We start from the raw sequence: 17,755 nt of genomic DNA on the forward strand, positions 1-17,755 counted from the left end.
GAAAACAAATCATGAGAGTAAATGAATTCATTCAAAATCAATACAATTTCAGAATTTCTGAATATTACAGTAATTCCAAAAGATCCCAATTATCCTGATGAAAAATGTTGTTCACCTATAGATAAATAACTGAAGATTCAGAGAGAAAATTGAAGAATACTTTTTTTCCCATGGGATTTTTCTTGGGGTTTTTTGTGTTTTTTTCCCTAACATGTATAATATGGAACTGTGTTTTATATGACCTCACATATAAAATTGATATATTTCTTCCTCAAAATGGTAAGATCATCAGGAGGTGTGATGACCACATATTTTAAAATCAGCCTGAGTCAGGAATTCAGGTTAAGGGAAAATCTTCAATCTTTATTCTCAGTAGAGTTGAAGAAGGATCAGAAGTAAAGGGGGATCGGAGGTAAAGGAAGATTAGCAATGTCAGCAGCTGCATCAAGAAGCCAGCCAGACCAGAAGCCAGACAGGTCAGAAGCCACCAGACCAGAAGCCAGACAGTCTTCTTTCCCCGCCTCTCTTCCTGCCCTTTTGCCTCCACCCACCAAAATCATCATCTCCTATACAACACATCAGGACTTACACAGAGAGTGGGCTGGGCCATTCTTTCTCCAAGGATATATATTAATAGAGTATGGTCCATTTACTATTTAGCCTCATGTACTTGTGACCTCAGTGCATCAACTCAAGCCTCAGCCCATTACAAGGAGGAAGGGAGAGAATTTGGAACCAAAAATTTTAAAATTATGTTCATTTTAGAGTATATGTGATTGAGAACTATTTAGCAAAATAAATAAAATATATTTAACAATCTATACATTATTACTATCACATTTTTTTTCATATTTTGGTTAAAAAAAAAGCTTTGGTTCAGTAACAATGAATATATCCCCAATCTTAAATGTTTAAATTAGGATTATCTGCTTCATTCCAGAACTTGAATTTACAGAAAAAACGTGTATTGAATCTTGAGGATCTGAGGGAACAAAGTTAAAGTTGTTCAGTAAATATTTTAAACTCTTCCTTCATTTGTATCCTATTGTTTCCTCTTCTCCCTTCCTCCCTCTTTTCTATTCTCTTTCATCCTTTTATTCCTATTCCCTTGCTTTTCTTTTTCTCTTAAAAATAAATTTATAGATCACCACCAAGGAATAAGTATAACTGGACAGAACAATAAACTTTTAGTTAGATGACCTGAATTCAAATTGTTCTACTGCTACTTACTAGTTACGTAGCTTTTATCAAAAATGTAACTTCATCTCTCTTTTCCTGTTTTCTAACTATTAAAAAAAACAGTTATACTAAGTGATCCCTTGGTCTTGACTTTCTATGGTACTATCTGTGTAGTTCTGGGAAATTCATTTCAGGATCAGAGCTTTCTCATATTTAAAAAAAGGGTGGGATCATATGACCTCAAAGATCGTTTTTTAGTTCTGACTCTGTTATTCAATAAGAAGAATCCATTATCTTGGACAGGACCTCTATCATTTCAAAGATCCTTCATAAGGTAACTAGTCTTATATAAGAATATAGCATTGGTAGGAAACTGGGGGAACTAGTATGGAGAAGATGACCAGCTCTAAATTCTATTATTCTCTTCTACTTAATGATTTTCATATATAAATAATTCACATTGGAATAATCTTTAAGATCTTGCTTATAAACTTGAATTTTATTCAATAGACCAATGGTTCTCAAAGCATGGTCTAGAGAATCCTGGGGATCTCTGAAACCCTTTTAGAGGGTCTACAAATTTAAAAATAGGTTTTATTTCCAATATGGTAAATGTCTGTAAATATAATCCAGATAAACAAAAACACTTTGGAGAGATCCTCAATAATTTTTAATAGGATAAAGATACTGAAAACAAAAGTTTGAGAACAACTGCAATAGACAATTGGGAGCTATAAATAACTTTAAACAAGAAGATTGAAATTCTTTTCTGTTTTACCCTGAATTGCAATTTTCCATGTGAAACTGTTAATGACTATGTAAAAACACATATATGAGAGATTATCATGTTAACCTTTTTATATTTTTAGACATAAAAATATTGGAGACTATTAACTGATTATAGGAAAATTGTGCCATATAGTTTTCCTATATTCCCTGACAGTGTCTAGAATCAACATCACAGTTTCTCTAATGGGTAAGACATAGTGAAATTGAACCACACAGATTTATTAATGTTCAGTTGTTTCAATTGTGTCCAATTCTTTGTGACCCATTTGGGATTTTCTTGGCAAAGCCACTGCAATGCTTTGCCATTTCCTTCTTGAGCTCATTTTTTCAGATGAGAAACTTGCTAAGAGTCACACAGTTATTATATGTCTGAAGCTAGATTTGAACTATGAATATGAATATTCCTCAGTTCAGCCCTAACACTCTATCCACTGCACCAACTATACATTGTAAGTAGATGTAAATTGTTGTGAAATATTCCCATTTAAAAGATTAATTATGATTTCTTTTTTAATTATGGGAGCATATAATTTTCTTAAACGCAGCTATAGACTCAACAACAAAATTCTGCCTTTTGGAGGTTTTAGATATTGGGGGTTTGGTATATTTTTCCCTTGTTAATCATTCTTTTAGAAAGAAATTGAATAATCATGAAAACTGACCAGAGGAGGACAGTCAAAGCTAGAAGATGTCTTTGTTTTCTTTAGCATCAGCCCAGATTATTTGCAGTTGAGATATGTTCCAAATTCTAACACTTATAGTCTTTTGATTATTAGAAATGGAAACATTTCAAATCCTAGTTTTCAATGAGGAACATTTCAAAATATACTAGCTACCCAGAGTAGACATGGAATTATTTTTAAGTCAATGGATGGATCTAGGTTTCAGGTTTCTATTCAAATTCAATCTAAACCAAACCAATCCAATAAAATTCATTGAAATACATCATAACAATCATTTATTACTTAAATTCATAATTTCTGAGTGAAGCATTAGGAGAAACACAAAGTTAGGGGGGGAAATCTCCATGCAGAGTTTGCAATAAAAGTATTTTGCTAACATAGAGAATTTTATTTTGTAAGATTGAATGAGAATTGCATCAGTTACAAAGCAAAGTACAATGTGAAGTCTAAGAAAGAAGATCATCAATAACTGGAGGGATGGGGATTTCCTAGAAAAATAGGACATTTGATAAAAAATGGACATTGCCTATTCCCCATATTAAAGAAGCTGTTTCTTTACACTCACCTCCTACATTATATCTATAGAAAATATCTATAGAAATGTCTAAGTGGCAAAAAAACCCCACAAAATATCTTGGAAGAACTAATGTGACAAAGATTAATATTTAATATTGCAATTATTTCCATCATTTTTTATCTTCTCAAAATATTTTCATTCCTATACTATTCCTATTATTGTAACAAATAATTCTCCTAGATATCAGAATCGCTAGTTTTGAATTGTGATTTAATTTTCAATAAAAGTCATGTATTGTCTTTTTTTGAGAAAACATTAACCTTCCAAAGAGAAGTTGGCATTAAGAAGGGAAAAATGATTTCAGAGAAAATAAGAACTTTCCTAGACTGCTACAATGTGATACATAACACGACTTTTCTGTAGGCTCTTGGAGAAATGAAAGGATTATTTAGATACATATTAAGTACTAACTTAATTCAACATGTTTTACAAGCCCAGCCTTGTTCTAGGTGTTGTACTAGATATAAGTAGAAAGCACATTCTATTTTCTACTTATAGTTAGATAAGTAATACACTTATGAAACAAAAAGAGAATTACACAGGAAAAATAATATGACCAAGTGCTAAATTCTGTCATTTATTGTTATATGAAAGGTAGAAGATCTGGAAAAGACCATTCTATGACACATTCATAAAGAAAAGTGGTATGAAGTTAAATGACCTTTCTGATGACACATAGGAAATACTTAATAATTATTTATTGATTCATTCGGCTTCTCTAATCACTGTAACCAGTGCTATTTGAACAGAACAAAGGAAGATGAAAGGCTGAGTTTAACTGAATTGAAATTTTAATACCACGTTGCACTCCTGGACCCATATTGAATTTTTTGTCCATTAATTACTAATTATGACCACTTTTAAAAATGATAATTATGTCTGCTGATCTTGTCCACTAATTAGTAAGTTAATGGGGGCCACGCCTATTATAGGTGAGTTACTGTTTAACTATGTCTTTCCTGTTCTGTAACTTATTTGATTTTTTGAAATTTAAATACTAGACTTTATATTAGTCCTTACTTAATGCTCTCTTATTAAATTTGTCTCATCTTTTTAGTTTACTAGGGTATTTTGGGATATAGATTATCTTTTCAATGTATTTACTATTTTCAGCTTCCAAACAACCATAACTGAAGCAACCATGGTATATTATAAGAGCACTCTATGTAAAAGTAAATAATCTGGATTTAAATTTTGACTTTGCTATTTAATATCTTTTAGATGTTGGGTGGGAGGTGACTTCATGGGTTTGAGTCCCATCTTTGATTTACATATCTATGTGATTCTGGAAGAGTTTCTTTAACAGGCAAATTTTTAAGACTGTTAAGTGACAGAGGAAGTACAAAAGATCTTTCCTATATCTAAAATCTAAGAAACCCATGATTTATGTTCTAATGCTAACACTGGTAACATTTCTAACATTTTTTCAGAAGTATGGGGTCCATGAAAAGTTTGAGGAGGCACTCCACTAGTAAACTTCCTCTATATTGGCAGATTTCTTAATGTTTACTTTGTGAGGGTTAATGATTTAACTAGCTCTCAATCCACCTAACTATGATATCATGTAGACCAAAGGTAGGAATCATGTATTTCACAGGTTGCATGTGGCCCATAATGAGTGTGGTTCAAAGCAGATTAAAACATAATTGAGAAATGCTTATCAAAGTAAATAAAAAGACAATGAGACAGCTAATATTACAAATATGCAGCCTACAGAGAACCTTACGTATGTATTAGAGGTCTTAGTTTCAATTTATTTATTTATTTTTTGCTGAGGCAATCTTCTAACAGAGACTAGGACAGAGTAACTAATGTTGCTAGATTTTGACTAAGAGCTGCCCATTAGATTTCCCCATGCTGTACCTGTCCTGGGACATATTCTCCCCTAACCAATTGAGACAGACTTTCCTAAAATCCTTCCAAGATATCTTAGGCTGGAAAATTATTATACTCCAAATGTTTCTGGGTTCTGTCATTCAAAAGTTCCTTCAGAGACTTGACCTAGTATTGATTTTGAGGAGACCTGGGAAAAAGTTTAGGTAATGTCCTATCTACTTTCTACCATATTGGCTTTTACCCCCTCCCCCTTTTTAAATGGGTTGTGATTTATAAATTTCATTGTCCTTTATAAGGATTATTTTCTCATTTTATCAGTTTAGCTTTTTAAATGTTAATTTCCCCTTTGATCATTATGATTTCTTATCTTATGTTTGCTTTTATATATTAATTTCTATTTTAAACATTTCATGTCCAATTATGTCATTTTCTTAAGATAAACACTTGGGGAAGTAAATTTGTCATAACTACTTTAGGAACATTCTAAATTTTTTGTATTCTATGGACTTGCTTTTATTATCCTTTATGTTTTATTGCATTCATAAATTAGATTTTGACCCAATCACTTATAAATGAGACTAAATGGGACATACATATACTATATGTATTTATATAATTACATCCTCTTAACACTTTTTGGTCTACATGAATCATGTGATTGTGGATTTCTGGTCCCAATGTTTTCATCTGTAAAATGGAGTTAATAATACCCATAGTACCTACCTCACAGTTTTGTGGTGAGGATCAAATGATATTATGTAAAAAGCTTTATACACTTTAAAGCACTCTATAAATGTCAATTATTATTACTGTTCCATTTGTATGATGATCTGTAAAAGTAACATATAAAATTTATATATATGTAATATATATTCATATATATATATATATATATATATATATACACACACAAAGACATACTAACATACACACACACCTGCCCCCCATATGCACAGAAGTGCACACACACACATATACATACATACATACATACATACACCCACCTACAGATCTATTCATGTATACATATATCTATAACCACATATACATTGAGCAATATTCATATATATCTATATATACTCACACACATGTATTCACTCATTTAGCTGCATATAAACATGAATCTAAAATAATATTAGTTCTTAAATACTTCTGGTTTAAAGTATATTCACTCACCTATTATTAAGATCAAGTCTAAGCTTAGGTGAAGCTATATTTCCTTCTCTCTTGTTGCAACTCGAATTCAGACTTCTTCCTGAAATTTACGCAGTATGTATGATACTTAGGATGATGCTCTTCCTTCTACTTCCTTCTATTTCATTTATGGTTCCAAACCTATTAGAACTCTCACTTTCATTGTAAAGACAGGTCAAGTTCATTCATTGGCATTGGGATAACTGATACATTCTAAGCTCAATGGCAATTTTATTCCTTTCTCAGATGCCCCAATTTTACCACATCATCATATTGATGATTCTTACCCTCTCCTTAATGTCCTCCCCTTTTTAATCCCCTCCTAAGATTTGGATGCATATATATAACATACGTTAGAAGAAGAATCCTTAAAAGGACTGTGGATAGATTTCAGGGGGTGTCTTTGAATTTAGATGGGAAAATAATCTTTATTTTTATGTAACTAGTAATTCTATATACTCTATTGTATGCATTTAAAAAAAACATGATTCTGGGAAAAGGTCCATAGGCTTTATGAAATTGACAAAAGGATCCATATTGCAAATAAGCGCTCCTGCTTTAGCACTCATTACAATAGTAATATCAGATGATTTTCCCTGACAATAAAAAGGATATCATTATATACTACTACATTTCCTACAGTATCCCAAAAGTCTTAGTGTAAATTTAACTATGAAACCTATCAAGACATAAAACTGAACTAAGACTATAGTAACACACTATCTGGGGTGGAAATTTTTCTTGTTATAACTTCCACCCATTGAAATTAGCTTTATGGAGCTCCATGGAATATCTATTCCTTTTCATAGACATTACAGTATTTTAAAGCATTATTTTTTTCTCTCCTTATTTATTCTCTTCCCCAGAGTGAGCAACTTCAGTTCCTTCTATGATTTGTCACTTTTTGTCATTTGGTTACAAATTCAAAGGTCATTAGAAACTCCTGGCCATTGAGGTGAGGTGCATCCCTGCCTGAGTGATGAAGACACAGGCTATACATAGCCTTCATTAACCTCCACTGAATTTACAAGGCAGATAATAGGGTAAGATTATTTGGGTTTAAAGGCAGGTACTTATTTGTGGGAACAAAGAAAGAAACCAGCATTCAATTCAATAAAGAGTGTGGGAGGACCTACCATTTACAAGGCACTATACTAAGCTGATGTAGTAATAACTTCCACAAAAAAAAAAAAAAAAATATTCCTTCCCCTCAACGAACAGAAGTGAGGGTGGAATGAAAAAAAGATTTACAGAAGTAATTTAAAGTAAAAATTCAAGTATTGTAGAAGAAAAAGAGAAATAATAGTGACAGATCAAATGGACATACTAGTAATCCCAGAATCTGGTCAGAAGGAATTAGAGAATTATCAGGAGTAGGGCAGAGAGGAAATGAATGAACAAACAAGTATAAATGCTTCAGGAATCATGCTAGTGCTAGTGTGAGAACTTAAGAAAATAGTTACTGAGAAGGACGAAAGATTGCTGCCCACATGGCTTTCTTTTAAAGACGAGCTTTCTCACTCCTATTTTCTATGCATATTAGTTTTTGAGACATGTATTCCCTGTCATAATCATTTTGGAAGGGTGATGGCTATTTAAAAGCCTGAAACCACTGCTGATCATCATGGAGTATCAATCTACTCTATTTCTGATCTCTGCTAGTTTAGTTCTTCTTAAGTAGCTTGGTACTCCATTACATTCTTAGGAGGTCACCATGTGTGCTGGACAATACATGTAAGCAATTAGTTTTAACCCTGCTGTGGCACAGAAATCTGAAGCTCAAATGATTTGTGAGCTTAGCCTCCTCCTCATTCTGGCAGGAAGAAAGGTCTTTTTCTGCACACATTACTTTGTTTACTGGTTAAAGGTTTCTTTCTTGATAAAAGATGAGAAACAGACACTATTATCAATCTGAAACTGTTTAAAGACCTTTAGTTATCATGGTTTACCTACTTTCTGCATTCTAATTTGTTTAATTCCCTGTTAAAATGATGTACTTGGAATTGAGCACAATATTATAGTAATAACTAAAAAATACTATGTATAGCTAGATTATTATTTATCTTTTATATAATCACATAGTATTGGTTGGGTGAAAAATAAAAGTTTATAGCTTTCTTCCCTCCTTAAACCTTCCATATCTCCCTTTTTTCCCTTCTCAGTTGAGGACTTTGCTTTGTATTTTATAGAAAATATATAATAATTTGCCATCCATTTCATTTGCTGCCTCTTTCCTTATCTCCTATCATTCAGATGACTTCTGTCACTATATTTTGTGTCATTCCTATCTCACATGATGAAATGTACTTACTCCTTAGAGTTGAAACGGTCTTATTCCTTATCCTTTCTTCCAACTGATTGCCCCTGTTGTCATTTCTACTATTTCACTTATTTTTAATCTTTCTATGTTCAATGGATTATTGACTAGTACCTAGAAACATGTCCATATTTCTCCCACTCTGAAAATAAAATCCTTACTTATTCTTCTATCCCTACTAACAATCATCCGGTATATTTACTGCCCTTTGTAGCTAAACATTTCAGAAAGGCTGTTTGTAACAGGTATCTCATTTTTTCTCCTTTCTTATCATTTTAGTCCTTTTCAATCTAGTTTCCAATTCTGTCATTCCACTGATATTACTTTCTTCAAAGTTACCAATAATCTCTTAGTTGTCAAATCATCATTCATTTTTCAGTCTTCATTCTCCTTGACTGCCAATCTTTTCTTGAAACTCTTTTCTTTTTAGTTTCTCTTTTCTCTTCTGATCTTCTACCTATTGGGCTATGCCTCCTATTTCTCCTTTACTGAAATCCCATAGATTTAATTTCCATTACCATGCAATGATTTTCAAATTTACCTATCTTTTCCCCAAACTATCTGCTGAGTTCCAATCTTACATCTCTAGAAATCAGATAGCTGGAACTGGATGTCTATCATATCTCTTAAACTAGATATATCCAAAATAGAATTCATTATATTTCCCTCTAAACCTCTCTACCCCCAACTTCCCCTATCACTGTAGAGAACAGTAACATCCTTCTACAGTTATCCAATCTACAGTTAAGGCTTGCCAATTTCTCCTTTGCAATATCTCTTGAACATGCTCCATTCTATCCTTTAATACTGCATCACTCGCACAATGCATCATTGCTATAACTTACTGGTGGGTCTATTAGGCTCAAATCTTTTTATTCAATATTCAGCCACTCTTGTAATTTTCACACCATTAAGTCCAATCATTTCACAACCCAAATAGTATGCGTAAGGTATCAAATCCAAAATGTCCAGTTGGATTCTCGGATTACTTCATAATTTCTATCCCCTTACCTTTCCAGTCTTCTTACACCCTCCTTCTTGACCCATAATCCTTCATCCAGTAACACGGGTCTACTGGCTGTCCCATTAGTGAGATACTCCATCTTTCAACCCTAGGCATTTTCTTTATCTGGCTTCCATGCCTGTAATCTTCTCCCTCCTCTGCTCCAATTACTCACTTACCTAGCTTTGTAAAGTCTGAACTAAAACTTTACTCTTTACAGGAAACTTTCCTCAATGCCTCTTAATTCTAGGACCTCCCTCTCATTTGCAATTTCCCTTTTATATAGCGTGCTTTATACATGTTTGTTTCTATGGAGTTTTCTCCATCAGAACATAAATTCCTTGAAGGTAGGAATTATCTTTTGCCTCTTTCTTTTATATTCCCAGACCTTAGCACAGTACCTGGCACATAGTAAACACTTAATAAATGTTGATTGATAATAAATAACTTGATTGATAATTTCTGTAGAAATTATACTAGGGAAGAGAAAAATAATATAGGATAATGTCACATTGGTAATTTATATTAAATAATATTATATTAAATTTGTATTAACATGACAAAACTGTAGATTTTCTCTTCAAAGAAGTAACTCTTGCCTACTATTAAGGTTCTATTTATGAGGAAAATTAATTTTTAAAAGGCCCTAGACCATAGTAATTCTGCCCTTGAAGGTATGACCATGAAATGGCCTTTACTCATGTTACCAATTAGAGAGCAAATTTTTGTAATAACAAAATAGTGCTTGAGTTTACAGTCCTTTGCTAGAAAAGATTACCTTCTCCTGTGTGGATCTCAGAGCTGTCTCAGACCCTTATGTCAAAGGCCATCCAGCAGCATAATGAAAGTATTAACCACTGATCTTTATTAGAAACAATATTAAAAAATTTAAATGTATTCTTTGTTAAAATTCAAAAAAGCAAAATTAAGCAAAAGGCAGGAAATAGGCAAGAACTGATGATTCATTCTATTTCTTTTTCTCTCTCAACTCCAACTACTTGAGGAATTATTTGAGGCAAACACATACACACTTATAACAACAGTAAAATCAAAAACACAATCGCATACTTATCTGTTAGACCAAATAGAAGTCATCTTTCATGTCCTGAAGAGAAGAACTGTTGATATTGTGGCCACCAAAACCATATTCAAACTGTTGCCATAAAACACCTCCCATCTCTGCTTTCTCTTCTCTTCTCTCATTGGAACTCCTGAATTCCCACTTTTTTTTTTTTTAACAATAACAAAAATGATAAAATTTTTTCTCTGATTCTACTTCTGTTAGCTTTCTCTCTTCCTAAGGTAGAAAAAAACAAACAAACAACAATTAAGAAAATCTCCAATTCCCTGACTCTCTGAATCAAACTAGAGCTTTAAGCTCTATCTATCAATCTATCCATCTATCTATTTATCGTATCATTAAAGTCTTTTTTAAAAAAATCATTATTATTTTCCCCAATGTCCCTTCCCTATCCAATATCTAGACCTACCTTAAACAGGAAAATATCAGCCCTTTGAATTAGAGACTTCCATCACAGGAATTATATTCTAAAGAAGCCATTGATAAGAAAATAATGCCCATGTATACCAAAATATTTATAGCAACATTTTTTGTAATAGCACAAAGTTACAAAGTATCTTGTAACTACTATGTCTCAGTTTATGAATTTTTGTAGCTCAACTAATATTTCCTTTATGAATTTTGATGCTAAGATTTTTTGACCATAAAACTGTGATCCTGATGTATTCCTCATTATTCTATTCTGAACCTTTCTTAGTTTTTCTAATTAATTTTTAAAAATATTTATTTCTATTGGATAGCATGATTGTAATTTCTTCATTTTTGATTCATTTTATAAATTATTTATATATGCATATATATATATATATATATATATATATTTAGTTTTGTCCTCAGTTTTATTCTTTGTTCTTTGTGCTTACATATATATTTTTGTTTGCTTTTAAATTATGTTTCTCGGATAATGAAGTTTGTTTTCTTTATGTCAGTCTTTTTATTTTATTTTATTGGGTTGTTTAATCTATTTTCCTTTAAAATAAGAATTAGTTTTATATTATCTTATATTTGTCTCAATTTTTTTTTTTTACTTTCACTGAATCATTTTAAGGTAGCCCCTTTTTTCCATTGCCTTTCTTCCCTCAATTCTAATCTTCCCATTCCATTTAACCTTTCTTTTTAGAGTTTTGCTTATTAGTTTCCAATTATTTCTTATTTTTAATAAAGTTACTTAATTCTATCCCTTTTCTTCCCTTAATAAAAAGGATTTCCCCTTCTTTCCTTCAATTAAACTTGTTCATTCACTTTTTAAGTTTCATTTTTTGCACTCCTTTTTAGAGTAGAATTATTTCCTTCACTGTCATCAATATTTAAACTCCCTTTCTGTCTATTCTAGATTCCCATTCTCTGGTTCATGATCCTTATATTTGTTTAGGTTCTCTCTTTTCTCTTGAATTAAAACTTCCAAGCTTCTTATCTTTGCATCTCTCTTTCAGTTTCTTTTTTTTTAATTTAATAGCCTTTTATTTACAGATTATATGTATGGGTAACTTTGCAGCATTAACAATTGCCAAACCTCTTGTTCCAATTTTTCACCTCTTACCACACACCCACTCCCCTAGATGGCAGGATGACCAGTAGATGTTAAATATATTAAAATATAAATTAGATACACAATAAGTATACATGACCAAAATGTTATTTTGCTGTACAAAAAGAATCAGACTCTGAAATATTGTACAATTAGCTTGTGAAGGAAATTAAAAATGCAGGTGGGCATAAATATAGGGATTGGGAATTCAATGTAATGGTTTTTAGTCATCTCCCAGAGTTCTTTCTCTGGGCGTAGCTGGTTCAGTTCATTACTGCTCCATTGGAAATGATTTGGTTGATCTCATTGCTGAGGATGGCCAGGTCCCATCAGAACTGGTCATCATATAGTATTGTTGTTGAAGTATATAATGATCTCCTGGTCCTGCTCATTTCACTCAGCATCAGTTCGTGTAAGTCTCTCCAGGCCTTTCTGAAATCATCCTGTTGGTCATTTCTGAACAATAATATTCCATAATATTCATATACCACAATTTATTCAGCCATTTTCCAACTGATGGGCATCCCCTCAGTTTCCAGTTTCTAGCCACTACAAAGAGGTCTCTTTCAGTTTCTATCATATTCTTCTAGAGCTTATCCTGTAGCCCTATCTTTTCCATTGATTCACTCTTAGACCAATTCCAATTCCTTTTTTCTTTCCTATTTGTCTCAGTATTTCCTTCCTATATCTATGCCCTCCACTACCTCAGATACCAGCTTTCCCCAGTCTTGCCAACTACCAAAGTCCTCCCCACCCTCTACTACGGCAGCATGAATAGTCTCTTCAAGTATAAATCCTCATGACACTGATGCATTGTTGGTAGAGTTGTGAATGGATCCAACCATTCTGGAGAAAAATTTGGAACTTAGCTCAAAAAGTTATCAAACTGTGCATACCCTTTGAACCAGCAGTGTTACTACAGGGCTTATATCCCAAAGAGATATTGAAGAAGGGAAAGGGACTCGTATGTGCAAAAATGTTTGTGGTAGTCTTTTTCATAGTGGCTAAAAACTGGAAATTGAATGAATGTCCACCAATTGGAGAATGACTGAATAAATTGTGGTATATGAATGTTATGGAATATTATTGTTCTATAAGAAATGACCAGCAGGATGACTACAGAAAGGCTTGGAGAGACTTACGTGAACTGATGCTAAGTGAAATGAGCAGAACCAGAAGATCATTATACACTTCAACAACAATACTATATGATGATCGATTCTGATGAACATGGCTCTCTTCAACAATGAGAGAATCCAAATCAGTTCTAATTGATTTGAAATGAACAGAACCAGCTACATCCAGAGAAAGAACACTGGGAAATGACTATGGACCACAGCATAACATTTCCACTCATTCTGTTATTGTTTGGTTGCATTTTAATTTTTTCTTCTCAGGTTATTTTTACCTTCTTTCTAAATCCTATCTTTCTTGTGCAGTAAGATAACTGTATAAATAGGTATACATATATTGTATTTAACATATATTTTAATATATTTAACATGTATGGGACTACTTGCCATCTAGGGGATAGGGTGAGGGAAGGAGGGGAAAAGTTGGAACAGAAGTTTTAGCAAGAGTCATTGTTGAAAAATTACCCATGCATATGGATTGTATATAAAAAGCTATAATAAAAAAAAGAAAAAAAGTATAAATCCCCATGAACAGCACCAGGTGCAAAGTCTGAATCTCCCTTTGCAAAACATTCCTCTTTACACAGAAGAGCATTTCTCAATAGTACCCCATCCCATAACCAAAAGAAAGCCTCCTTCTCTCTCGTTTCCTATTTCCCTACAAACTCTTTTCTTTTTGCCATGCCTTTCCCTTATTGCTAACGTTTGATTGGATGAGGACCAAATTATTCCCCCCCCTTTTTTCCCTTCCCTCTCACCCCATTGAAACCATAAGTAATTTCATATACATTATATATGTACAGTCATAAAAACATATCCCCATAGTATGAATGAAAGAAGAAAAAAGAATTCCAAACAACAAAAAAACAAACTAAGAAAAGCAATTTTTAAAAGTACACTTCAACCTTTATTCAGATCCCATCAATTCTTACTCTGTAAGTTAATAGTACTCTTTAAGATAAATCGTTCAGAATTCTTGGTTCATTTTATTATTGATAATAGTTAAGTCATTCACAGATGATGATCATACAATATTGTATTACTGTGTATAATGTTCTTGTTTTATTCATGAGTTCATTTATGTCTTTTCCGATTTTTCTGAAACGCTCCTACTTATCATTTCTTATAGAACAATATTATTTCATCACAATCAAACCACAACTTATTCTGGAATACATGGACATTCACTCAATTTCTAGTTCTTTGACACTACAAAAAGAGCTGTTATAAATATTTTTGTACATATTAGTTATTTTCTTTTAAAATTTTCTTTGGGATGTAGATGTAGTTGTGATATTGCTGAGTCAAAGGGTGTGAGTGGTTTTGTAATCCTCATTCATTCCAATTTTCTAACATTCTCTTAAATATTAATCATTCTCCTTTTCTGTCACATTAGCTAATTTGTCATTTTCTTTGTCTACAACATTAGCCAATGTCATAGGTCCGATGTGGTATCTCAAAATTGTTTTAATTTAACAAAAGGTAATAGAACATTTTTTTCTTTGGGCCATAAATAGCTTGAATTTCTTTGTGTTAAAACTACATATTTATGTCCATCAAGCATTTAGCAATTAGGAATGATTTTTATTCTTATAAATTTGACTCAGTTTTCTACAGATTTGTAACATGAGAACTTTATCAGAGAAATTTATTATAAATATATTTTACGCAGTTTTCATAAATAATTGTGTAGTTCCCTATATACTATTTCCTCCTTACATAGACCTTCATTCTCCTTTCACCCTATTTCTCCTTTAAAGTGTTTTGCTTCTGACCTCAACCTTCCCATTTCTATGTGTTCTCCCTTCTACCAGACCTCCCCACTTTTATTGTCTCTCCCTACTTCTCTATAGGATAAAATAGATTTCTTTATTCAACCAAGTGTGTATGTTACTCTTTCTTTGAGCCAATTCCAATGAGACTTAAGATTTAAAGATTATCTTCCACTCACTCCATCTTTTCTTCCATTGTAAGAGCATTTTTATACCTCCTTTATAAGAAATAATTTACTCTATTCTACTTCTATTTTCCCCTTCTCCCAGTGCATTGTTCTTTCTCATTCTAAATTTTATTTTTTTAAATATCCCATTGTAGTCAATTCACACTTGTATTCTCTGTGTATGTATGTATTTCTCCTAACTACTCTAATAATGAAAAAATTCTTGGAAGTTACAAGTATCATATTCCAATGTAAGAATTAAACCTAGTTGAATACCTTTTTCTCACCTGTTACCTTTTGGTACTTCTCCAGAGTCTTGTATTTGAAAGTCAAATTATATATTCAATTCTGGTCTTTTCATCAGGAATTCTTAAAAGTCCTCCATTTCATTAAATTTCCATTTTCCCCTGAAGGATTATACTCAGTTTTTCTGGAGAAATCTGTCTTGGTTGTAATCCTAATCTGTAATGTAATTTGTCCATTGGAATATCATATCCCAAGCTCTCCAAATCTTTAATGGAGAACCTGCTATAACTTGTATTATATCAATTATCCTAACTGTGACTCCACAAATTTTTGTGTTATTTTTTTTTCCTGGATACTTGAAATATCTTCTCCTTGACCTAGGGGTTCTAGAATATGGTTATAATATATCTGGGACTTTTCATTTTGAGATTTCTTTTAGGAGGTGATTTCTGTATTCTTTGAATTCTTTTTCTAGTACCAGGATATCAGAGACGGTTTCTTTGAAAATTATTTTCTTTTTTAAAATTAATTTATTTATTCTTAATACACATTGCTTTATGAATGATATTGGGAGAGAAAAATCAGAACAAAAGGAAAAAGCCATGGGAGAGGGAAAAAAAAGACAGAAAAGAGAAGTTGAAGAAGGGACCCTGAAACTCTCTAAAACTCATTGAAGGGGAAAATCTCCTTCAACTCTGCCTCAGTGAGGGATCCCACCCGAAGGAAACAAGACAAATGGTTTCATTCTGTTATCTAGGTGGATTGGTTCAGTCCTTGGCAAAAGACTGCCAACCATATTGAGTTAAAGAAACTCATTCAATTCTATTCAAATTCCAGCCCAAGCTGAAACCCAGCTTGTAGATGAGCCAATTTGGAACTCTACCAATTAGCCCCCTTCAGATTGTAACCAAAGCTCCTATTATAAAAGAGCCAATCTAAAATCCTCTCTTTGCAGATGTTCTAAACATGCCATGCTAGGCTATGCCATGCCATGCCACGGAAACCTCTGCCCATTGGAATAATATTCTTTTCCAGTGTCACACTCTCTTATCCTCACCTATTTCTGTAACGAGACTTTATGCCTCTCTGTCAGGATTTAAACCTTACTTCCCAATCTCTATAATAAACTTCTTTTATCAATCTAGGTTTTTGGGTTTGTAAATTCCTTTACAGAGAATCTCTGTGGTGCCAAAAGGGAGTTCCCCAAAACTCCCTACTCTTGAGCCAAATCCCAAGGGGGTGCAGGGGAGCCAGACGTCTCCATTTGGTTCCCTGAACCCCGAACCTGCCACTAGACCATCAGAAACCCTAATCTAATTTTGGTTCCATAAATCTAGACTTTATCATTAGGCTCCCTATGAAAGGGAACCCCAAAACTTAAACCTCATCATATTTTTGGTTCCCATACCAGGAACCCCCCAAACTAGACTTCTTATCAAAGTGAACATAGCATGTACTGATTTACATTCAATCTCCACAGTTCTTTTTGGGGATGGAGATGGAATTTTCTCTCCAGTTTATTGACATTGCTTTGAATAGCTGAACCACTGAGAAGAACCAAGTCTTTCATAATTGATCACACATTCTTGCTGTTGTGTACAAAGTTTTGCTGGTTTCCCTTGTTTCACTTGGCATCAGTTCATGTAAATTTTTTCAGATCTTTCTAAAATCAGCTTATTCATTATTTTTTTTAATAAAACAATATTACATTACCTTCATGTGCCATAGATTATTCAGCCATTCCCCAATTGATGGGTATCCTTGATAATTTTTTGAAATATGATATAAAGCCTCTTTTTTTGATGATGGTTTTCATGTAGTACAATGATTCTTATATTATCTCACCTTAATCTAATTTCCAAGTCAGTTCTTCCCCAAAATATAAAAAAAATTCACATTTTCTTCTATTTTTCCATGTTTCTGATTTGATTTTATTGTTTATTCATGTCTCATGGAGTCACTGGCTTCCACTTGTTCAGTTCCAATTTTAAGGAATTATTTTTTTCATTGAGATTTTTTAACTCCTTTTCAATTTGACTAGTTTTGCTTTGTAAGGAGTTTTATTCTTCAGTGAATTTTTGTACATCTTGTTTTTATTTGTCCAATTCTCTTATCATTGGCCATTTCTCATACTTATTGAACTGCTTGCTTTATTTAAAATTTTCAATTTCCTAAAATCAATAATATCTATTTAATATAATTGCCTCTAGACCTTATTTTAAGATTTTACTATCTATTCCTAGTTATGGG

This window comes from Sarcophilus harrisii, chromosome 1 (genome assembly GCF_902635505.1).
Source record: "Sarcophilus harrisii chromosome 1, mSarHar1.11, whole genome shotgun sequence".
Lineage (NCBI taxonomy): Eukaryota > Metazoa > Chordata > Mammalia > Dasyuromorphia > Dasyuridae > Sarcophilus > Sarcophilus harrisii.